General features: G+C 36.4%; 1 non-coding gene across 1 annotated transcript; it reads right to left on the bottom strand.

The window, feature by feature from the left end:
* Positions 1–24225: 24225 nt before the first annotated feature.
* On the bottom strand, positions 24226–24332 carry LOC116111101. The gene has a single exon (XR_004125000.1). It is a non-coding gene; the product is annotated as a small nucleolar RNA R71 (small nucleolar RNA).

Raw genomic sequence — 24332 nt, 5'->3', positions numbered from 1 at the left:
AGAAGACAAATCAAATGAATTGATTTTGGGCAAAAATTGGATTCTGCCATAGGAGTGTAAAATGGGGGCTGTGTGTTTTGTTTTTCAAAGAAAAAATCTATATGAAAAATCACACACTTTTCTTTTTGTAGTAAAAACAATTTGCCATAATCCCATACAGAATAGACTTGGGCTCCAACCCAAACGCCCCATGTTGCCAAACACTCCCAATTTGATTTATTTTATTTTCCATCATTATCTCAATTAAAATCAATTAATATATATTTAAATATATATTAACATTTAACAATAATGATAATATATTTAAATATGTAGGAACGCACATTTAAAAGTAATTTCACTTATTTAATTTTTCTAACAAATTAAATAAAGGCTACGACCTCAGCAAATTTAATTGCACTGTGAAATTACCAAAATACCCTTTCGCCTTAAAAGACGAAAACGCCCTTCTTTCTTCTTGCATCTTAAATTGTCTTCTATGTGTGTGACCCTTAGGCTCCTCATCATATCGGCAGTGTATAGTATTGCGATTAACACCAATTAATCGTCTCACTAATACACAGACCAAGATTGGCCCCTAGCAAGGCATCATGGCCACCCGATAGATTCGGATTCAGCAAAGTAGCTACCTGTCAACGATATGGTTACCGTGCAATTCGATCCTTTCATCATACGTTATCTCGACGAGACGAAGGCATAGAAATAGTGTCAACCTTCGGTTACTCTCGATATTATTTATTCAGTTTCTGGACCAATGACCCGTATTATAAACTGGATAGAGCAACAACTCAATCCCACTGTGGCCACAGTTTTAGTGTCATTGCCATATACTGAATTGCGCCGTGAGATAACTTTCTCCCGTACCCGGGAGTGATAAATCCTCTGTCAATCCACCATAGTCTTGATACACTCCTTGATGCAGCCAATCACCACCGTATTGACAGCTCTGAAAAGAACTGCGTTAGGCTAGTGTCAAACTACACCAATCGGTGCACAAGGCGCTCCGGTGATCTCAAGTCTAAGGATCACATGCACCACCATTCGTTAGAGGATTTGTTCCATAGACACTGGGGTTACCATCCATATGGAATCCTCTGGTGGGTCAGTCCAGTGAACTTGCTGTGGTGTAATCGCCTACAACAAACACCCATGTGTTGCACCAGGTTGTCACCAAACAACCTTGACAAGTGAGATCAGTCACTGCCTTTCGACAGGGTCGTTCAACACTATGATAGCCTTACCGTATTATCTGTGCCCTTAGTTCAGAATAATACTGGGGCTACAGACGTGTCTAGAATGGCCACCATATGTGCTCATAGGGTTCTCACTATCAAGATTTGAAACACTTGATACCCTCGTCATGGTTCTACCATTCTAATGAAATATATCAATACATATTGCAATAATAATGATTTACGCGATATAGAATAAGATGCCTTTTATTATTGATTAATTAACATTATTACAAAGAGTCAATTCTTGGCTCTAGGGCACCTACTCCAACAATCTCCCACTTGCACTATAGCCAATCATTCATGCACTCAACACTGAATGACCCAAGTGCCTGCACTATAGCCAGTCATTCATGCACTCAACATTGAATGACCTAAGTGCCCATCATGCTTCTACTACAACAGAAACTTTAATAGTGGGTTGGTAGGTATTCTACAAATCTGCACATTCCCTTTCTTATCGATCCTTTAGATCAGACTGAATCAACTAAGTAAGTGTTTGGATTATTGGTGAGACCGTGATTTCTCAGCCACAACAATGGCTCCATTATTATCGCAGTACAACCATACTGGATTGGCAATGCTTGAAATCAAATCAAGTTCAATAATGAACTTCTTGGTCCAAACCGCCTACATGGAAATAATGCGATATACTTAGCATCAAATGTAGAATCCACTGTAGTACACCAATTTGAGCTCTTGCAGCTCACTGCAGTTATATTGAGACAAAATTTGTAATCCCAAATTGGGAACTATAATCATCCTTTTCCCATTTGGAAATAGCATCACTGTATTCTCTTATAGTGACTCATCTTTCCTCCATAATCCAAGAATATATATTCTTAAGCCTTTTTCAAGTACTTAAGAATGTCTATTGACACTCACCCAGTGTCATTCACTTGGATTTAGTTGATATCTTCTACTAGTGCTGAATGCACATAAGACATCAATCTAAGTACATAACATATTGCTCACTTGAGCCTGATTGATATCCACTACAAGTGCTGAATGCATATTAGATATCAACCTGAGCATATATGATGGATCCACTTGCTGAAGCATGTGGGATCCTCTTCATTCTATCTCTATTAATGTGTGGTTAAAGACACATATCCTTACAGAGATAGACACCATATGCCTTACAGAGACAGACATCATATGCCATCAAAAGAAATCCCTTCTTGGATTCCTCTGTACTGAATCTCTTCAGTACTTTATGAATATATGCACTCTGACTTAGGCCAAGCAACCTACGCGATCTATCACTATAGATCTTTATACCAAGGATATAAGTTGCTTCCCCTAAGTCCTTCATGGAGAAGCAATTGGATAACCAAGTCTTTACCGACTGCAAGTTCGGTATATCATTCCCGATCAGAAGTATGTCATCGACATACAACACTAGGAATACTACTGCGCTCCCACTCACTTTCTTGTAAACACAGGGCTCATCTTCGTTCTTGATAAAATTGAATTCTTTTACNTCCAATGGCTCCAACCATTGTCCTCAATTGTGATTCTCAGTGTCAGTAGACTGGACACTACATGTCACAACGTACATATAATATGTGTACTATTCTACTATGCCTATGACACGTTTATCAACCTTCACTTTGGCGAACAAGCAAAACCATCATTTTAAGTCGACCCATCACCATTAAGAAAAACTCCAATGTATTTTAACCTCCCACTGGTAGAAGTGTACCCTTCTCTTTGGCGAACAAGGTTTCAACGAACAGTGGTTTGATTACAACCATGATGATCGAAGGCTTTCGTGACTTAATATACATTGATTGAGGGTTTCTTATTTAATGTCTCACCAGATTATTATCTTTGTTAGAATGACATTGTTTGACATGTTATTCAACATTCAACCTTAGCATGCATTCTAAACATAATATAAAACGTGCCGGTATATGGCCCAACTACAACCGATTTCCTTAAGCCTAGAGGAATCGATGGGTCACCTAGGGGTCCTGTAATAAACATCTTGAGTCTTCAAGTATGGTTGCCCGTCCTTTGCTCCGTCTTCAAGTACATTTCAAAAAATATCATTCTAAATTTACAATAAATAACTATACAAATTCTTTACATCAATAAATTTAGAAACCTTGATTTACATTCGAGGGGAATTAGATGAGAAGAGAATGTACATCGAGAAGAGGAGAAAGGCAGGACACTCAAGCCCTATTTAATAAATAATACAACCATACATACCCAAAATATTTTAAAACATTCACCCTTAGGTCTAAGGCTCATGTATCGGGCACCATGCAATATACAAACAAGTACAAAGCATACATTTTTTAAAAAAAATCAATTTTTGAAATTTATGGGTTAATTACAATTTACCCCTTGATAATTTGTAGAACTACAGTTTGGTCTAAAAGTTTTGAAGCTTTACATTCTGGCCCCTACGCACTCGGAAGTGCGCTCGCTGTGGTGATGAGTTAGATCACCGTGGCATGCATTGATTACTTGACGTTCACACTTAACGTACCTTCACCGCGGCTATTTGGTACACCGCCCATCCTAAGGACGATGGCCGCGGCGATGGGCGCTGTTTTTGTATAGCGCTCGTCCAGAAGACAATCGCCGTGGCGAGCACTGGTTTCGTCACCAGCGCTCATCCAGATGACGATCGCCGTGGTGATGCTTTATATCGCCGCGGCGAGCGCTGGTTTCGTCACCAGCGCCAGCGTGAACAACGCTCGTTACGGCGATGGGTTATATCGCCGCGGCGAGCGTACACAGATTTGTAGCTCTGGATCTGTTTATACAGTAACCATATACACTTTAAACGATTTTTGCAATCAATCAAACACATTGATCTTAACAAAAATCCATCATGCATTAAACCAAACTTGCAATTCATCAACAAATCAGATTAATTGATTAATCAATTTCTCAAAAACATGATTTAAGGTAGATTTTATAAGGCAACATTATATCATCGAATACATGTTATCAACCATCCAAATAACAATTGTAAAATTCAGTACCGTAGGCTCTGATACCACTGTTAGTAAACAGTCCCATATACGCAGCGGAAACAAAACAAATAATTCAGGGATCGTTTACATAAGCCAAGATCAAGGGTATAATTTTACAATTTATATTAAATAAAATCTGCAGAAATATTAAACATGAGTTAAGAGAAACAAACGCACGTTGGAGGCTCCTCCAAATTTGTCGACGAATGTTTTGCTACTGATCCAAGTGTAGGATAGAACCAACGTAGTCCACACGAAGACAATCTCAAAAGAACTAAGGAGGGATTTGCTAGATCCTCCTTAGCCTTAAGAATCAAGAATACAAATCAAATGAATTGATTTTGGGCAAAAATTGGATTCTGCTGTGGGAGTGTAAAATGGGGGCTGTGTGGTTTGATTTTCAAAGAAAAAATCTATATGAAAAATCACACACTTTTCTTTTTATAGTAAAAACAATTTGCCCTAATCCCATACAGAATAGGCTTGAGCTCCAACCCAAATGCCCCATGTTGGCAAATACTTCCAATTTGATTTATTTTATTTTCCATCATTATCTCAATTAAAATCAATTAATATATATTTAAATATATATTAACATTTAACAATAATGATAAATATGTGCGAACACACATTTAAACGTAATTTCACTTATTTAATTTTTCTAACAAATTAAATAAAGGCTACGACCTCAGCAAATTTAATTGCACTGTGAAATTACCAAAATACCCTTTCACCTAAAAAGATGAAAATGCCCTTCTTTCTTCTTGGATCATAAATTATCTTCTATGTGTGTGACCTATAGGCCCTTCATCATATCAGCAGTGTATAGTATCGCGATTAAAACCAATTAATCGTCTCACTAATACACAGACCAAGATTAGGCCCTAGCAAGGCATCATGGCCACCTGATAGATTCGGATTCAGCAAAGTAGCTACCTGTCAACGATATGGTTACCATGCAATTAGATCCTTTCATCATATGTTATCTCGACGAGACGAAGGCATAGAAATAGTGTCAACCTTCGGTTACTCTCGATATTATGTATTCAGTTGCTGGACCAATGACCTATATTATAATCCGGATAGAGCAACAACTCAATCCCACTATGGCCACAGTTTTAGTGTCATTGTCATATACTGAATTACGCCGTGAGATAACTTCTCCCATACCCGGGAGTGATGAATACTCTGTCAATCCACCCTAGTCTTGATACACTCTTTGATGCAGCCAATCACCACCGTATTGACAGCTCTGAAAAGAACTGCGTTAGACTAGTGTCAAACTGCACCAATCAGTGCACAAGGTGCTCCGGTGATCTCAAGTCTAAGGATCACATGCACCACCATTCGTTAGAGAGTTTATTCCATAGACACTGGGGTTACCATCCATATGGAATCCTTTGGTGGGTTAGTCCAGTAAACTTGTTGCGGTATATCTGCCTGTAGCAAGCACCCATGTGTTGCACCAGTTTGTCACCAAACAACCTTGACAAGTGAGATCAGTCACTGCCTTTCGACAGGGTCGTTCAACACTATGATAGCCTTATCGTATTGTCTGTGCCCTTACTTCAGAATAATACTGGGTTACGGACGTTTCTAGAATGGCCACCATATGTGCTCATAGGGTTCTCACTATCAAGATTTGAAACACTTGATACCCTCGTCACGGTTTTACCATTCTAAGGACATATATCAATACATATTGCAATAATAATGACTTACGCGATATAGAATAAGATGCCTTTTATTATTGATTAATGAACATTATTACAAAGAGTCAAGTCTACAATAATTGATTGGCTCTAGGGCACCTACTCCAACATAACTAAGTCTGCCCATTTCCTTCTAGTAAAGAAGAGTACCACTACGGATCAATTGGCTCAGATCTACATGAAAGAGATAGTCAGGTTACATGGTGTGGCCAAGATTATAGTGTCAAACAGAGATTCGAGACTTGTCTCAGCTTTCTAGACTAGTTTACAAAGAAATTTGGGTACCCGTTTGGCATTCAGTACCGCCTATCATCCTCAGACGGATGGCCAAATAGAGAGAACAAATCAGGTGCTTGAGGATATGTTGAGAGCCTATTGCATGGATTATAGAATGTCGTGGCATGAAATGTTACCTTTGGTGGAGTTTGCCTACAATAACAGTTATCAGTCTACAATTAAGATGGCGCCTTATAAGGCGTTGTATGGTAGACGATGTAGATCTCCACTACATTAGGATGAGATTGGTGAAAAGGGTGAGTTGAGTACAGCTCTTGGGTGAGAGATGACTCAAAAAATGATAGAGGATGTAAGATCAATCAGGAAAAGAATGAAGCAAGCCTAAGATCGACAGAAAAGTTATATCGATTTGAAGAGAAAAGAAATGGAGTTCCAAGTGGGTGACAAGGTATTTTTGAAAGTTTCCCCCTATAAACAGTAATGCGCTTCGGGAGCAAATGGAAGTTAGCACCGAGATATATTGGTCCATTTGAGGTATTGCAACGAGTTGGGAAGGTTGCCTATAGATTAGCACTACCACTTAGTATGGACAAGGTACATGACGTTTTCCATGTCTCGCTACTACGGAAGTATGTAAGTGATCCCTCCCATATCTTGAGTATAGAAGATGTTGATTTAGCAGAGAATCTTGTGTATGAGAAGCGTCCAGTACAAATTTTAGATCGGAAGGTTAAAGAACTCGGGAACAAGAGTATTCCGCTAGTAAAGGTTCTTCGGAGGAATCACAAAGTAGAAGAGGCCGCATGGGAGACAGAACAAGACATGTAGAATAGGTACTCGGAGTTATTCGTGTGAATTTCAAGGACGAAATTCTTTTTTTTTTTTGGGGGGGGGGGGGGGGGGGGGGGAGGAATTTAACGCCCACTTGAGGTACGTAGTTAAGATTTACTGTATTACTTAAATGTTCATTGATTCAACTTCAATTGAGTTTATGTTGTCTTGGTGGTTGGTTGGCCTTTAATTGAAATGGTATGTTGAGTTGGTTGAGTGTTTGCCTTGAAATTGGTTGAGACTTGAGGAATTTGGAAGAACAGTCTTCGTCGTGGCGACGTTGGCTTTTGTGTTGGCGGTGCCGTTCTGTAATTCTTCACTGGGGCGACAAAAATTTCTTCGCCGTGGCGAAGGGACAACATAAAAGTTTAATTAAGTTTCCAGAGAATTCTCCATAGGGGTAAAATGACCATTCTACCCCTAATTAGCAGGAAAAGTGGGGAGTAAAGTGTAAGGAAATTTAGTAGAGAATGTGTTGGAGATGAGGGTGTGATTGTAATGAATTAAAGGACAAAGATGGAATTTTCAAGGAAGAGCAAGGGTAAAATGGGAATGTTTGTATGTAAATTGATCTAACAAGTGACTAAGTGTAGTAAACCCTTCATTTCACCCATTTCCACCGCCATTCTCATTCTCTATTTTCTTCCCATCCTCCATTCAATCTTCCAAGATTTCTAAGGAGTTTTAGGGAGCTTTTGGGTAATTTTTAGTAAAGATTTCATCTAAAGCATCCTAAGGTAAGGATTCTTGCTTCAGATGTAAATTTGCTTATATTTGTATCTTGAAGTCTTATGGTTTTATTGTTTAAAGTTGTAGAGAAGGGATAAGTTACTAAGGAAAAGGAAAAGTGTTAGTGAAATCACTCCATTACAAGGTAAGTAAATCCAACCTAAGTTGAGATTTAAGAACTCATTTGAGCTTTAAGAATTCATTTGAGTAGAGATTGTGTATGTATGTGTATGTATTATGTTTGTTGAGATGAGATGAGATGCGATTAGTAGTTATTTATGATTATTGAATATGTTTGAGTATGAGAAGTGTTGAGCTTCTATGATGTTGAGTTGGGTTGATAGAAGTTGGAGAGAGTTTTGAGCAAACCTTATGGGAGTGAGTTTATTTGATAGGAATCTAGAGAGTATGAGGGAGTTTTCTCCCATTTTTGGATGATTAAAGAAAGGAGAATAGTTATAGTTAAAGTAGAGTTTTATATGCACATGAGTTGTATGATGAAATGCTTGAGAAAGGCATGAGTAAGAGTAAAGAACCTTAATTATTGCTACATGGCATAATTGCATTTCATGAGTGCATGAATGAGCATGAATCATCCATGTGCATTAATTATGCATTAGAGAAAGAGTAGAAAAAGAGTAGAGTATTTTGAGTGTGAGCTTCTCTAAAAGAAAAGAGAAAAGAGAGTAGAGTAGGTTATGCGATGGGGAACCCGTGAGTAATGGGTAGAGTATTCCCGCATGTACACTGCAAAGAGAGAGAGAAAGCAGCTTGAGTATGAGAGAGAAAAGTGGTGTAGCCCATAAGAGTACATGCAGATGAGGGCTATACCAAGAGTACCCGAGAGAGAGATTATACACTCACATGGCCAAGGGTTCCGAATCCATGCATAACCAAGTCCGATCGGCTGAGAATGAGTAAAAGTCATAGAGAGCGGGAGCGAGTCCCGGCCGTGCCTCTCGTAAGATGGGGCCGTGACTTACAGAAGAGAGTTGGTAGAAAGAGAAACAGAGAGAGAGAAGCAAGAAAGAGAAAACAGAGAGAAAAATATAAAAGAGAGTAAATGAGACTTGTAAGGAAAGAATTAGAGTGATAGAGTTACAGGGATAAATGAGTAGAGGGTTTACTTACTGAGTATTATTTGTGCTCACCCCATTGTCTTTCTATGTTTTGCAGGATCAAGGTGAGGACACGGTCGGATGGACGTCGGCATGCGAGGAGGAATGGCTACACTGTCCACATAGTTTTTGATAGTTTTTGTACATGATACTAACTTTTTGTAAAGAATGTGTATGTTTAATAAAGAAAAAATTTGGGCCCAACTCTTTATATTATTTTTATGTGATTATACATGTATTTTATTATGTATATTTTACGAGCATATGAATAGGAAGCAGTTATTACACTATCCCACATTCCTTCAGGTACTTCAGGTATGTCTAGCTCAACTTGCCAAAGTTGGCATAGTTGTCATTTTGAGATTATCTTTGTTGTCTTTCTTAAGAACATATTATTATGAAACATTTTCATAAAGAATATTATTTATACTGAAGGACATTAATCCATAAGTAAACTAATATTCTCATTTGTCCTAAGTGGACACAGAAATATAATTTCTAGAAACTGAAGAAACACCATAATAATCCACAAGTTCCAAGAAACAAGTCCATCGGCTAAATCTGACAATAAGATCCTATAGCAAATGCAGCAGCACGTGCTTCATTTCCAACTGGTAGGTTCACCTCTCCCTCGGCAAGCAATTTACTCTACCGTAGTTTCTGTACATCAATCAAATGTGAGAACCATATCTTGTGTCAACTAGATGTTTACGGGAGAAGTTAATCTCAAGAATGTACCTGACGAATAAGTAACATTCTTCTTCCCTTTTGCTAGGAAGGCCTTGCAATGTTTCCTCCAATGGCTGGGATTCCCACAGTGAAGACAAACGCCTTTCCTTTCTGCAACTGTTCTTTCCAATGACTTCTGAGCCATTTCCTTTTCACTTGAGTTGGCTTCAACCAACGTCAATGTTTCTGACATTTTCATGCCTGACTCAGTAGCCTTTAACAAATCCAGAAGCTCGGAAAGGGTATTCTTCTTATCTTCCTCAATAAAGTCATAGACGAATTGGGAATAAGAATCTGGCAAAGATTGTAATATTAGGTTTATCATTAGACCTTCATTAAGTCCACATCCCAAAATCTCAAGCTTATTCATATACTCGGTCCACTTGAGTACATGATCGCCAATTTTGGTACCCTCTTCCATCCTACATCTGAATAACAACCTGTAACACCTTCTTTTACTTACTAATATACCCAAACACATACATACATAGTATATGAAATATAATTGGGCCCAAAATTTTTTCTTTTATTTATAAAACATAATTCTTTACATATACAAAAGTAGTATACACAAAACTTATACACAAGGGACAGTGGTGCCTTTTCTCTCCACTCCATGATGTCCATCCGACCGCCGCTTACCTATATCCTGCAAAACATGGAAAAACAACAGGGTGAGCACAAAAAAGCTCAGTAAGTAAATCCTCTACTACTTATCCCCGCAACTTATTCTTGGTTCTTTCCTTACTCTAATCTTACTCTTCTTCATTCTTTCTTTTTCTTTCTCTGTTTCTACTTCTCCCTGTTCTTTTCTTTCTTTCTAATTCTTTCTATTCTTTCTTCCTATTCTTCCTATTCTTTCTTCCTATTATTTCTATTCTTTCTATTCTTACTCACCATGATGAACATCAGGGTAAAAATGCATGAATGCAATGCACTCACAATAATGCATAGTAATGTATTTTCTTTCTTTCTTTTCTATTCTTTCCTTTTCTTACTCAAGTTATTCTTTTCTTTTCTGTTCTTGTATGCTTGAGTTTTCTCATTCTTATTCTTAGTCTAGCTTATTCTTTCTTGTTCTTATTCTTATGCTGATCAGACTCGGTTGATGCATGGATTCTGAACTCTGGCCATGTGAGTGAGTACAGTCCTCATCTATATGCACTCTTATGGACTATACAAATTCTTTCTTATTCTTGTGCCACTCAATTAAGGTGGCGTGCATGTAGGACTTTCTTTTAGGTACAACCCTCATCCACATACACTCTTACGGGTCGTACAATTTCTTTCTTCTTCTTATGCCACTCAATTAAGGTGGCGTGTATGTGGGACTTCATTCTTATCACTCACGAGTCCCCCATCGCAACAACCTATTCTTTTCTTTTCTCTAGCACTCTCTTTCTAAAATTCTTTAGTGCTATTCCTTTGTTTCTTTTTATTCTTAGCATTCTTTATTCTTTTTTACTCATGCATATGCAAAGATACACATGTGGATGGTATATGCTTATGTTTCTTTCTTTAGTGCAATCATATAATGCAAATATGCAATGTTGCACAAAAATAAGTTCTCTACTCATGCATATGCTTCTCTCAAGCATTTTATCAAACAATTAAGCATGCATAATTAGACTTTACTTTAACTATAGTTCTATTTCTTTCTTAGACCATCCATAAATGGAATAAACTCCTCCATAATAATTCTAAACCTGTCAAGGGAAGGCACATCAAAAATCTCTACTCAATTTCTTCTCAAATTTAGCCAAACTTCCATTGGCCATCCCAACCTTGACTCTACTTCTCATGGCTCAAAACAACCATTCATCAACCCAAAAACTCATCCACAATTACAAACATAGCAATCAACCTCACAATTATAAGTATATAAATACAAATCAAGTCATATAAATACACATCAAGTCATTTGATTGCTTAAATCTTAACTTGGGTTGGATTTACTTACCTTTTTCTTGAATTCTTCCACAAAAGCTCTCTAACTTGTTGGACTTGCTTTCTTCTCCTAATTCCTAAGCATAAACTTAGTAAGAAGTTAACCTTACATAAATAAAACTCTTGATACAATTGTAAAACCCCTCCTAGCGGGTATTTCCTAAGTATCCCTTGGCCATTGAGAACCTAGAAAACGCACGCCTAGGAAAGAAGTTTATTTAAAATCCTATTCAAAGAATAAACTTGCAGTTTAAAACATATATATAGTTATGTGTTAAATTTTTTTTTTCTTAACTTTAATAAGTTTGTATAATAAAAAAATATAGTGTCCTTTCTTGGAGTAAATTAGGAAATCCATAGTAATTACTAGAACATAACACATTACAAAATTTACTAGCAATTTGATTTCCTTTATTAACCAAACAATATATACTCCATTATAACATGGACATGTTACTACATTATGAGATATAAACATAATTACTACACTAAAAATAGCAAAACCATTCAAAAGTCATAATAAAACATCCCTTCATGTCATAGCGTCCCTCGGAATCCTCTCCCAGCTTCATGCCTTAATCTTTACCTGCAAAACATTTTAAAACAGTGTGGATGAGCGCTAATCGCTCAGTAGGAATATGGCCATTATAAACTATTAAGGTTCATTATACAAGTATATTACTTAGGACCCTACCTACTACAAAACATGACCTTCATCTTTAACATAACAAGTTCAAAAACATATCATACACTTTGGACTTTTCTCATAAACATAAGTCATAAACATAACCATACATAATATAACATAGAACATATATGACTTATGAAATATTCATGTACATGGCATGCTATTTGTTTGTCTTTATACTTGACGGTTTCATTAGTCTTTGTTATCCGACGGATTCATTTGAACCATTACCTTGTTCTTGGTCGTCACCTCAAAGGACTATGGTTTCCATAAGTTCATTCCTTGATCTTGGTTTATACCTCAAGAGACTCATGGAATTCTTCTTAACATTTTATAAATTTTTCATAAGACAACTAAATAAGCTATATGCATTACCATTATGAATGCAAACATATGGACTAACTCTCCCATGCTCAATCATACTATATTCTTCTACTAAACTTCTTAACTTAATTCATTCAATTTCTCAAACATACAAGGAATTTTAGTAGTAAGATTATTCAGGGGTTTATTAGAATTAGAAACAAATGGGAATTTCCATTAAGAAGGTGGATGCCATACAGTTCGTCACTTTTCAAGCAAATTTTTTCCTTATCTCCATTTAGAATTGGTTCTTGGCTAAACATAAAAGGTTAGGTCTGTTTCTGAAATTTTTAAAACTTCAAGAATCAACGAAATTGGACTTCTATAACTCCAGTTATGACTGATTCAGTGAAGCATGTACAGTATAAGTCTCAAAAAGCCAAATCCGAATTCTATTCATTTTAACCAGCCACCTTCATTTGCACATTCATAAATTACCATGTCATTCTAAGTATAAAAGGCCATAAAAACCTTCCTTTTTACAGAACCAAAAGTGCCAAAACATCGTCCAACTACAAGTCTCTAATGGATATAATCATCCTCCATATGCACACATACACCAATCAACACACCCATTTAAACAATCCCAACCAAAACATAGCCTCACACTCATATTAACATAAATAAATGTAAGTTTCATAAACCCTAGGGGTTATCAATTGCAGTCATAAGGGAGATTTTTTTTTTACCTTAGTAGTCAAAGCAAAAGGCACTCCTCCTTGGCTCCAAAGGTTCACCTTTCTACCTTACACACATAACCACTTATGAATTTCTCTTTAACTAAAAAATCAGAAAAAAATAGGGTTTGAAACTACCTTTAACCCTGAAATTGAAGTTCTTTAAGTGGGATGGTGATCTCCTTTGAAAACCAACTTGAAATCCTATGAAAATTTGAGAATAAAAGCTTGCATTAGTGGCTTTTGTGGTGGATTTGAGAGATGAAGAAGAAGATGATGCACTTGGGGTGTAAAAGGGACTCCTCTCATTTAAAATCTTGTAAATATTATCCATTGTTGCTCTAATGTGATTGGTCAATAAAAGTTAGATATAAGGGTCATTTGGCATAAATTTTTCATATAGGGCGTTTTGGTCATTTCTACCACAACATAAGATAAGCACTCATTAATGCCATTTGACTTTTAAAACACTTAACAATTAAGCAAACCCATTAGGTAAATGACAACCTTACCCTTAATGCACTTTTATGGATACTTATTTCATATGGATTTGTATGAAAAGACCATTATACCCTTGGTTACCGTTTACGCCATTTAACCATATCAATCAACTTTATGACCATTCTACCCTCATTACTCTTCAATGACATCACCCCTTACACTTTATAATGGCCACATCTCAAAATACATGTAAATTGACAATGTTACCCTTCCATTTAAAAAAAGAAAATTATTTGAAAAGGTAAATTTCATACCTTAGGGCATCGGAATAATAACGCGGGGTTTACAATCATCCTCCCTTATAAGAATTTCGTCCTCGAAATTCAGTTGAAGAGGTCTGGATATCTTTCCTTCATATCTTGCTCAACCTCCCATGTCGCTTCTTCTACATTATGATTCCTCCACAGTATTTTAACAAGCGGTACTTTCTTATTTCAGAGCTCTTTTATTCTTCTATCCAGAATCTGAACTGGACGTTCTTCATAAATTAGCTCATCTTTTAACTTCACTTCATTTGCTTGTAATATATGCAAAGGATCACTAACATACTTTCGCAATAGGGAAACATGGAAAACATTATGGATCCGGTCCATACTAGCTGGTAAGGCAAGTCTGTAAGCTACTTTGCCCACTTTCTCTAATACCTCATATGGATCAATATATCTAGGGGCAAGCTTCCCTTTTCTTCCAAACCTTATCACCTTTTTATAAGGAGAGATTTTCACAAACACTTTGTCTCCTACTTGGAACTCTATATCCTTTCTTTTCGGGTCTGCATAGCTCTTCTGTCTATCTTGGGCCTACTTCATTCTCTCTCGGATTAACTTTACATCTTCTATCATTTTTTGTGTCATTTCTGGACCAAGAGCTTGAGCTAATGCATTCTTTTCTCCTATTTCGTCCCAATGTAATGGAGATCTACATTTCCTTCCATACAAGGCTTCATATGGTGCCATTTTAATGGTTACTTGATAACTATTGTTATAAGCAAATTCAACTAGAGGGAGAATGTCACACCAATTCAACTTATGGTCAATACAGCATGCCCGTAACATATCCTCCAATATTTGATTCGTTCTTTCTATCTGTCCATCCGTCTGAGGATGATAGGCTATACTAAAATTAAGCCTAGTACCCAATGCCTTCTGCATGTTACTCCAGAATACTGACATAAATTTCACATCCCTGTCTGAGACAATACTATTAGGTACTCCATGTAATCTTTTCAACCTCGCGTTATTATTCCGTGCCCCAAGGTATGAAATTTACCTTTTCAAATAATTTTCTTTTTTTTGAATGGAAGGGTAAAATGGTCAATTTACATGTATTTTGAGATGTGGCCATTATAAAGTGTAAGGGGTGATGTCATTGAAGAGTAATGAGGGTAGAATGGTCATAAAGTTGATTGATATGATTAAATGGCGTAAAAGGTAACCAAGGGTATAATGGTCTTTTCATACAAATCCATATGAAATAAGTATCCATAAAAGTGCATTAAGGGTAAGTTAGTCATTTAACTAATGGGATTGCTTAATTGTTAAGTGTTTTAAAGAAGTCCAATGGCATTAAATGAGTGCTTATCTTTATGTTGTGGTAGAAATGACCAAAACGCCCTTATATGAAAAATTTATGCCAAATGACCCTTATATCTAACTTTTATTGACCAATCACATTAGAGTAACAATGGAATAAATATTTACAAGATTTTAAGTGAGAGGAGTCGGCCTTTTACACCCCAAGTGCATCATCTTCTTCTTCATCTCTCAAATCCACCATAAAAGCCACTAATCCAAGCTTTTATTCTCAAATTTTCTTAGGATTTCAAGTTGATTTTCAAAGGAGATCACCATCCACCCTTAAAGAACTTCAATTTCAGGGTTAAAGGTGAGTTTCAAAACCCTAGTTTTTCTGAATTTTTTAGTTAAAAGAGAAATTCATAAGTGGTTATGTGTGTAAGGTAGAAAGGTGAAACTTTGGAGCCAAGGAGGAGTACCTTTGTGCTTTGAATACTAAGGTAAGGAAAAAATCTCCCTTATGACTACAATTGATAACACCTAGGGTTTATGAAACTTACATTTATTTATGTTAATATGAGTGTGATGCTATGTTTTGGTTATGGATTGTTTAAATGGGTGTGTTGATTGGTGTATGTGTGCATGTGGAGGATGATTATGCCAATTAAGAGATTTGTAGTTGGACGATGTTTTGGCACTTTTTGGTTCTGTAAAAAGGGAGGTTTTTATGGCCTTTTATACTAAGAATGATATGGCAAATGATATGAATGTGCAAATGAAGGTGACATGGTTAAAATGAATAGAATTCGGATTTGGCTTTTTGAGACTTATACTGTACATGCTTCACTGAATCAGTCATAACTGAAGTTATAGAAGTCCGATTGAGTTGATTCTTGAAGTGTTAAAAAGTTGAGAAACAGACCTAAAACTTTTATGTTTTAGCCAAAAATAAATTCGAATTAGAAGATAAGGGAAAATTGCTTGAAAGTAACGAACTGTATGGCATCCACCTTCTTAATGGAAATTCCCATTTGTTTCTAATTCTAATAAACCCCTGAATAATCTTACTACTGAAATTCTTTGTATTGTATGAGAAATTGAATGAATTAAGTTAAGAAGTTTAGTAGGAGAATATAGTATGATTGAGCATGGAATATGTTAGTCCATATGTTTGCATTCATAATGGTAATGCATATAGCTTATTTAGTTGTCTTATGAAAAATTTATGAAATGTTAAAGAATGAATTCCATGAGTCTCTTGAGGTATAAACCAAGATCAGAGGAATGGAATTCTTATGGAAACCATGAGTCCTTTGAGGTGACGACCAAGAACAAGGTAATGGTTTAAATGAATCCGATCGGATAACAAAGACTAATGAAACCATCAAGTATAAAGACAAAAGAAATAAGCATGCCATGTACATGAATATTTCATAAGTCATATATGTTCTATGTTATATTATGTATGATTATGTTATGACTTATGTTTATGAGAAAAGTCCAAAGTGTATGATATGTTTTATGAACTTGTTATGTTAAAGAATGAAGGTCATATTTTGTAGGTAGGTAAGGTCCTAAGTAATATACTTGTATAATGAACCTTAATAGTTTATAAATGGCCATATTCCTTACTGAGCGATTAGCGCTCACCCCACAAAATGTTTTAAAATGATTTGCAGGTAAAGATTAAGGCATGAAGCTGTGAGAGGATTCCGAGGGACGCTATGAGCATGAAGGGATGTTTTAATTATGACTTTTGAATGGTTTTGCCAGTATTTAGTGTAGTAATTATGTTTATATCTCATAATGTAGTAAATATGTCCATGTTATAATGGAGTATATATTGTTTATGTTAATAAAGGAAATCAAATTGCTAGTAAATTTTGTAAAAGTGTGTATGTTCTAGTAAGCATTACTATGGATTTCGTAATTTACTCTAAGAAAGGAAACTATATTTTTTTATTATAGAATGAACTTATTATACTTAAGAAAAAAAAAATTAAACACATATATCTATATATATGTTTTAAACTACAAGTTTATTCTTTGAATAGGATTTTAAAGTAAACTTCTTTCCTAGGCGTACGTTTTCTAGGTTCTCAATGGCCAAGGGATACTTAGGAAATACCCGGCTAGGGAGGGGTTTTACATCTAGGTTAGGGATTCTTACCTCTTGTTTATTAGGATCAATTTCTCAACAAATTCCAACCAAAAACCCTCACAAATCCTTAGAAGAAGAAGTGAAGAATTGAGAGGAAATGGAGAATGGAAGAGGCGGTGGAATGAGGAAAATGAAGAGATTTAGAAGTCTAACCCTTAATATCTCATAAATTAAGGCTTTCTTTCCCATTTTACCCTTTCACTTTCTTGAAAGTTCCATCCTTATCCTTTAATTCTTTACACTTGCACCCCTTTTCTAAAACATTCTCCATGAAATTTTCTTGCAATTCACTCCCCACTTTGCTTTCTAATTAGGGGTAGAATGGTCACTTTACCCATATGGAAAATTTTCTTGAAACTTTACTAGAAAAATCTGCCGGTTCTTCGCCCCGGCAAAGAAATACAGTTCATACGTCGCCGTGGCGATGCTTCTTCTTTGCCGCGGCGAAGTCTGCATTTCCAAAATTTCGTAAGACTACACCAAAATCAGGGCATGCAGACCATTCTAATAACTTAAATAACATGTCCATTTAACTTAGGCCAATAAATAAAATTTAAAAGCAAATGAACATCAGTCAAAGATGTACCTTAAAGTGGATGTTACACGACCAAGACACCATATGCTTCTCATTTCTTCGAAGAAAATGAAGAATAGAAGCTAAATCCATTTTTTGGCACTGCTGTCGCAGTAATTGTGCCATTGATGCAAGCACAATGTATCTAGTCATTTCTACTTTTGCGTCATTTCTACTTTTGCATCGTGTGTATGCTGCACATATACATACACAGTCTCATGGATAAAACTATCAGCAGGCTCTGATGATAGAGCTTGCTCAATGGTGTATAATCTATCGCTTGACTGAAGTATATTATTTATACTTCTATACCANAGGTGCTTCGTGATCCCCACTCGATAGTCACTAAGAACGGGTTGGTGCTGTGTGAATTCCACCCGATAGTCATGAAGAGTGAGATGGTGCTGTGTGAACGCCATCCGGCCGTACCTTCGGTAAGATGAGGCCATGACGTTTAGTAGGAAACAACAGAAAGTGTGAGGAAAGAATTAAGAGTAATACATACGGGGATAAACAAATAGAGGGTTTTACTTACTGAGCATTATCTTGTGGTCACCCCGTTATTTTCCTTTGTGGATGCAGGATCTAGGTGATGATGCAGTCAGAGGGGCATTGGCAAGCGAGAAGCAATAGCTACACTGTTTCCCTTGTTTTGTCTTTTAAAATGGCATTTTTGTAAATGACGTTCTTTGTGTATAAAAGACGTATGACTTATAATAAAAAGGAGACGTTTTGGGCCCATTTTCTATTGTTATTATGCATGCATTGTACTAGTTTACAGCAGTTGTTACAATAATGCTCATTTTGGTGAATCTACAATTGCAGAAAAGATGGTGTCTTTTATTAAATGACGCTCCCACTATTTTACTCAAGCCAATAGTCCTTACTATTAACTCGGGAAAGCCCGTTGACTTTCCTAGTGGATCGAGATCTCATCCTACCTATTTCAAACCTTCGCTTTGGCAAACAAGCCAAAATGAGTTGATTAGGTAGGCCAACAAACTTAATCCACACCAGTTGATAGCTCCCACTATCAACCTCAAATGTGAAAAAGCCAACAAGCCAATCATACAATCCAATGGCTCTAACCATTGTCCTCAAGTGTGATTCTCAATATCAGTAGAGTGGACACTACATGTCACCACGTACACATAATATGTGTACTGCTCTACTATGCGTATGACGTGTTTATCAACCTTCGCTTTGGTGAACAAGCAAAATCATCATTTTAAGTTGACCCATCACCATTAAGGAAAACTCCAATGCATTTTAACCTCCCACTGGTAGAAGTGTACCCTTCGCTTTGGCGAACAAGGTTTCGACAAATAGTTTATCAACCTTCGCTTTGGCGAACAAGCAAAACTGTCATTTTAAGTTGACCCATCACCATTAAGGAAAACTCCAATGCATTTTAACCTCCCACTGGTAGAAGTGTACCCTTCGCTTTGGCGAACAAGGTTTCGACGAATAGTGGTTTGATTAAAAACATGGTGATGGAAGACTTACGTGACTTAATATACTTTAATTGAGGTTTTTATTTAATTTTTCATCAGATTATTATCTTTGTTCGAATGACATTGTTTGGCATGTTATTCAACATTCAACCTTAGCATGCATTCTAAACACAATCTTAAACGTGCCGGTACATGGCCCAACTAAAACTGATTTCCTCAAGCCTAGAGGAATCGGTGGGTCACCTAGGGGTACTGTAATAAATATCTTGAGTCTTCAAGTATGGTTGCCTCGTCCTTTACTCCGTCTTTAAGTACATTACAAAAATATCATTCTAAATTTACAATAAAATTAATATTAAACTAAATTTACATCAACAAATTTAGAAACCTCGATTTACATTCAAGGGGAATGAGATGAGAAGAGAATGTACGTTGAGAAGAGGAGATAGGCAGGACACGCAGGCCCTATTTAAAAATTTACAACCATACATACCCAAAAATTTTAAAACATTCACCATAGGTCTAAGGCTCATGTATCGGGCACCATGCAATATACAAACAAGTACATAGCATATATTTCAAAACAATCAATTTTTGAATTGGGTGGGTTTATTAATTAATTACCCTTTTATATGTGCAGAATGATTATTGGCTTTATAGGTTATCAAAAACTATAGATTGGTCCCTTCACGAAAAATACAGAACTAGGAAAGCTGCAGACTTTGCCGTAGCAAAGGTTTTATCTTCGTCGGGGTGAAAAATTCCAGAGAGCACTCGCCACGGCGAAGATGCGAAATCTGGAAATCCCCAATATGAACAATTCGCATTATTTTACAGTTTTTGTGTAACAACACGAATCCAAATCAAATCAAACACACACACATTCAACCAGGATATCAACCAACCAATATAACATCCATCAACACATTATAAACCATTTTATCATTTGAATCATTCATCCAAACACAAATTTTTCTTATTCTGTAGTTTTTGTAGATTTTTCAAAAATGACATGTTATCAACCAAAAACATGCTATAAATCATATAATAAACTGTAGAAATTAATACCCGAGGCTCTGATACCATTGTTAGTGAATGACCCACTTACGCAGCGGAAAAAAAAATGACATGGATCATTCCTTAAAACCAAGATCCGGGTATAATATCACAGTTTATACAGTATACAAATTAAATCCGCAAAAAATCAGATTGAAGTTTAGAAACCATACGCACGTTTGGAGGCTCCTCCAACTTTGTCCTTGAGCGTTTTGCTACCGACCCAAGTGTAGAATCGAACCGATGTAGTCCACACGAAGATAATCGAAAGGAACTAAGGAGGGATTTGCTAGATCCCCCTTAGCTTTAAGAAACAAAGAAGAAAATGAGTATTTGATTTTGGCTAAACCAAAATCTGGCGTGGGAGAGAAAATAAGGCTATAGGGTTTTACACTTTTCAATGAATAGTGAATGAATAAAAAACTCTCTCTACATTTTACAAAGAAGCATTTTCTTTTATAGTGATCTTTCAATTGCCCTATTCTCATATGGAATGGGCTTGGGCTCCAACCCAAAAACACCATGTTACCAAACACTCCCAATTAGGTATTTATTTTAATTCATCATTATCTTCAATTAAAATAAATTAATATATATTTAACAATAATGATAATTTATTTAAATATATGCGAACACATATTTAAATGTAATTTCACTTATTTAATTTTTTCTAACAAATTAAATAAAGGCTACGACCTCAGCAAATTTAATTGCACTGTGAAATTACTAAAATATCCTTTCGCCAAAAAGATGAAAACACCCTTCTTTCTTCCTGGCTCTTAAATTATCTTCTATGTGTGTGACCCATAGGCTCCTTATCATACTGGTAGAGTATAGTATCGCGATTAACACCAATTAATCGTCTCACTAATACACAGGCCAAGATTGGCCCCTAGCAAGGCATCATGGCCTCCCGATAGATTCGGATTCAGCAAAGTAGCTACTTGTCAACGATATGGTTACCGTACAATTTGATCCTTTCATCGTACGTTATCTCGATGAGACGAAGGCATAGAAATAGTGTCAACCTTCGGTTACTCTCGATATTATGTATTCAGTTTCTTGACCAATGACCTATATTATAATCCGGATAGAGCAATAACTCAATCCCACTATGGCCACAGTTTTAGTGTCATTGCTATATACTGGATTGCGCTGTGAGATAACTTCTCCCGTACTTGGGAGTGATGAATCCTCTATCAATCCACCATAGTCTTGATACACTCCTTGATGCAGCCAATCACCATCCTATTGACAGCTCTGAATAGAACTGCGTTAGGCTAGTGTCAAACTGCACCAATCGATGTATAAGGCGCTCCGGTGATCTCAAGTCTAAGGATCACGTGTACCACCATTCGTTAGAGGATTTATTCCATAGACATTAGGGTTACCATCCATATGGAATCCTCTGGTGGGTCAGTCCAGTGAACTTGCTATAGTATATCCTCTTACAACAAGCACCCATGTATTGCACCAGGTTGTCACCAAACAACCTTGACAAGTGAGATCAGTCACTGCCCCTCAACAGGGTCGTTTAACACTAGGATAGCCCCTATGTGAAAAACATAAAAGCAATACAGAACAGTAGCTTTCTTGCTACGGAGAATAAATTTCTTCACCATAGCGAAGTTCATACACACATGGATGCTGCGACGAAGTTTTATTTCACTGTGGCAAATGCTGTAAATGATAATCCGAGAATCATACTGTTTTTAGTAGGCTTTTAGGTTGGATTTTAGATACTTCTTAGTTCATTTATGCCTGAATTGCTAGTTATTTCTTTACATTTTGTGTTTCACGCTAAAATGGACATTTTGAGCAAATAATGAGCCAATTGGAGTTTCTGGACTCAGAAGTAAGCGAATCACAAAATTTGGGAGAGTTCTGAAGCAGAGTGAAGCACTATGAAGGTTGTTCCCATGAGAGAGTATCGAAGATCCAAGATCCAAGCAAAGAAGCAAGCGGAGGGCAATTATGTAATTTTAGAATTCTTCATGGAGGTTCGCCGCGGCGAAATGAGTCATGCACGAGAATCCATTTCACTTCGTCGCCACGGCAAGATTTCTTCTTTGCTGCGGCAAAGTCCGTAGTTTTCAGTTTCTTTAAAACGCACAGTTTTTTTAGGCAAAGTTTTAGGTTTTTGGGCGAGGTATAAAAGCGAAACTTTACCATTTTGAGGGGGGGTCGCGTTTTCCTTAGTCTAGAACAGCTTTTTCATCTTCTTAGTTTTAGATTTGACGAATTTGTGTTGAAAAAGTGAGAAGAATTGGGATTAACTCAGGTGGATTCTGCAACTAGGGGAGATCTCTTGTCTTTTCTCTCATTTTATCATGTTGAACTTTGTGTTTATCATTTTTCTTGCTTATTGTATTGATTTAGCTATGAACTAACCCATTTTGGGTTCGGGTTTTGATGTAGTTTAGATTCTCATGGATTAAGCAATTGATTTTTATTATTTTCGTATGCTACTGCAATGATTGTGGGGTTATTCTGTTTTAAATGCTATTAATTGATGAACAAGATGAGATTGAGAAATGAGTCATGTTAAGCTTCTTGGGTAATCACCATTGTAGTATTAAATGCTAGAGATAGATTTAAGAATCAATGAAATCAATCTAGGATTCTAGGTGCTTAATGAGCTTTGAACAATTAATCTTCAATTTGTTGGGTGCGGAAGTTTAATAGGGAAAAGTAGGAAAACATAGCTTGGAAGGTATGTTTACAATTTAGAGAATTCGATTTACAATCAATGCATTTGAATATGAAAATAGCATAATCTATAGGTATAATCCATAGAGTCCGAATGAAATCAAAACCCTACCCGTTGTTTTAAATTGATATTACCTTGTTTTTAATCTTGCTTTCATAATTTAGCTTTGAATATTTAGAATTTTTTCTCCCTTTAATCCAAACAACTCGATTGCTCCAACTTGAAAACAGTAGAAAACTTAGTGCTTAGCAACCAATCCTTGTGGGAACGATACTCACTCATCACTTTATTACTTTGTGTGACTAGTGCACTTGCTATTTATGCATGTTGTAGTAACAACGCATCAAGTTTTTGGCGCCATTGTCGGGGATTGAGTTTTATGTTAACATTAAAATTTTCTTGTGTTAGCTAGATTGGAGTGTTATTTTTACTTAATTGTTGTTTGTTTTTCTTTGTTTGGTGTGATTTCACTCTTTATATTTTCCTATGTAGTTTATACGAAGAGCAAGACGTCAGCCAGTGGTTCCTGTTGATCCTGAGATTGAAAGAACCACTCGAAGACTGAATAGAGAAAGAAGAGAAAGAGAAGCTACAGTTAAACCATAAGTAATAGCTATAGAGATGGTAGAGAATAGAACAATGAGAGAATTCTCAGTTCCCACAGTTGAAGGCAGTAGGTCGAGTATTACTAGACCAGCGGTACAAGCCAACCACTTCTAGATAAAGCTGGCAATTATCTAGATGATCCAGCAGTCGGTTCAGTTCAAGGGTGATTTGAAGGAATATCCAAATCTACACATTGTCAATTTTTTAGAGATTTGTGATACTTTCAAGTCAAACGGAGTGTCAGATGATGCAATCAGATTGAGACTATTCCCATTTTCATTGAAGGATAAAGCTAAGGGATGGTTACTGGCACTACCATCAGGAACAATCACCACATGGAATGATTTAGCACAGAAGTTCCTGACCAAATTCTTTCCTCCAGCAAAGTCAGCAAAGTTGAGAAATGACATCACGTCATTCATTCAAGAAGAGTCAGAATCATTGTATTAGGCTTGGGAGAGATACAAAGAATTACTGAAAAGGTGTCCACATCATGGGTT

This window comes from Pistacia vera, unplaced genomic scaffold, assembly GCF_008641045.1.
Source record: "Pistacia vera cultivar Batoury unplaced genomic scaffold, PisVer_v2 Contig625, whole genome shotgun sequence".
Lineage (NCBI taxonomy): Eukaryota > Viridiplantae > Streptophyta > Magnoliopsida > Sapindales > Anacardiaceae > Pistacia > Pistacia vera.
Note: the sequence above shows the minus strand (reverse complement) of the source record. Positions and strands in the feature narration are given on the sequence as shown.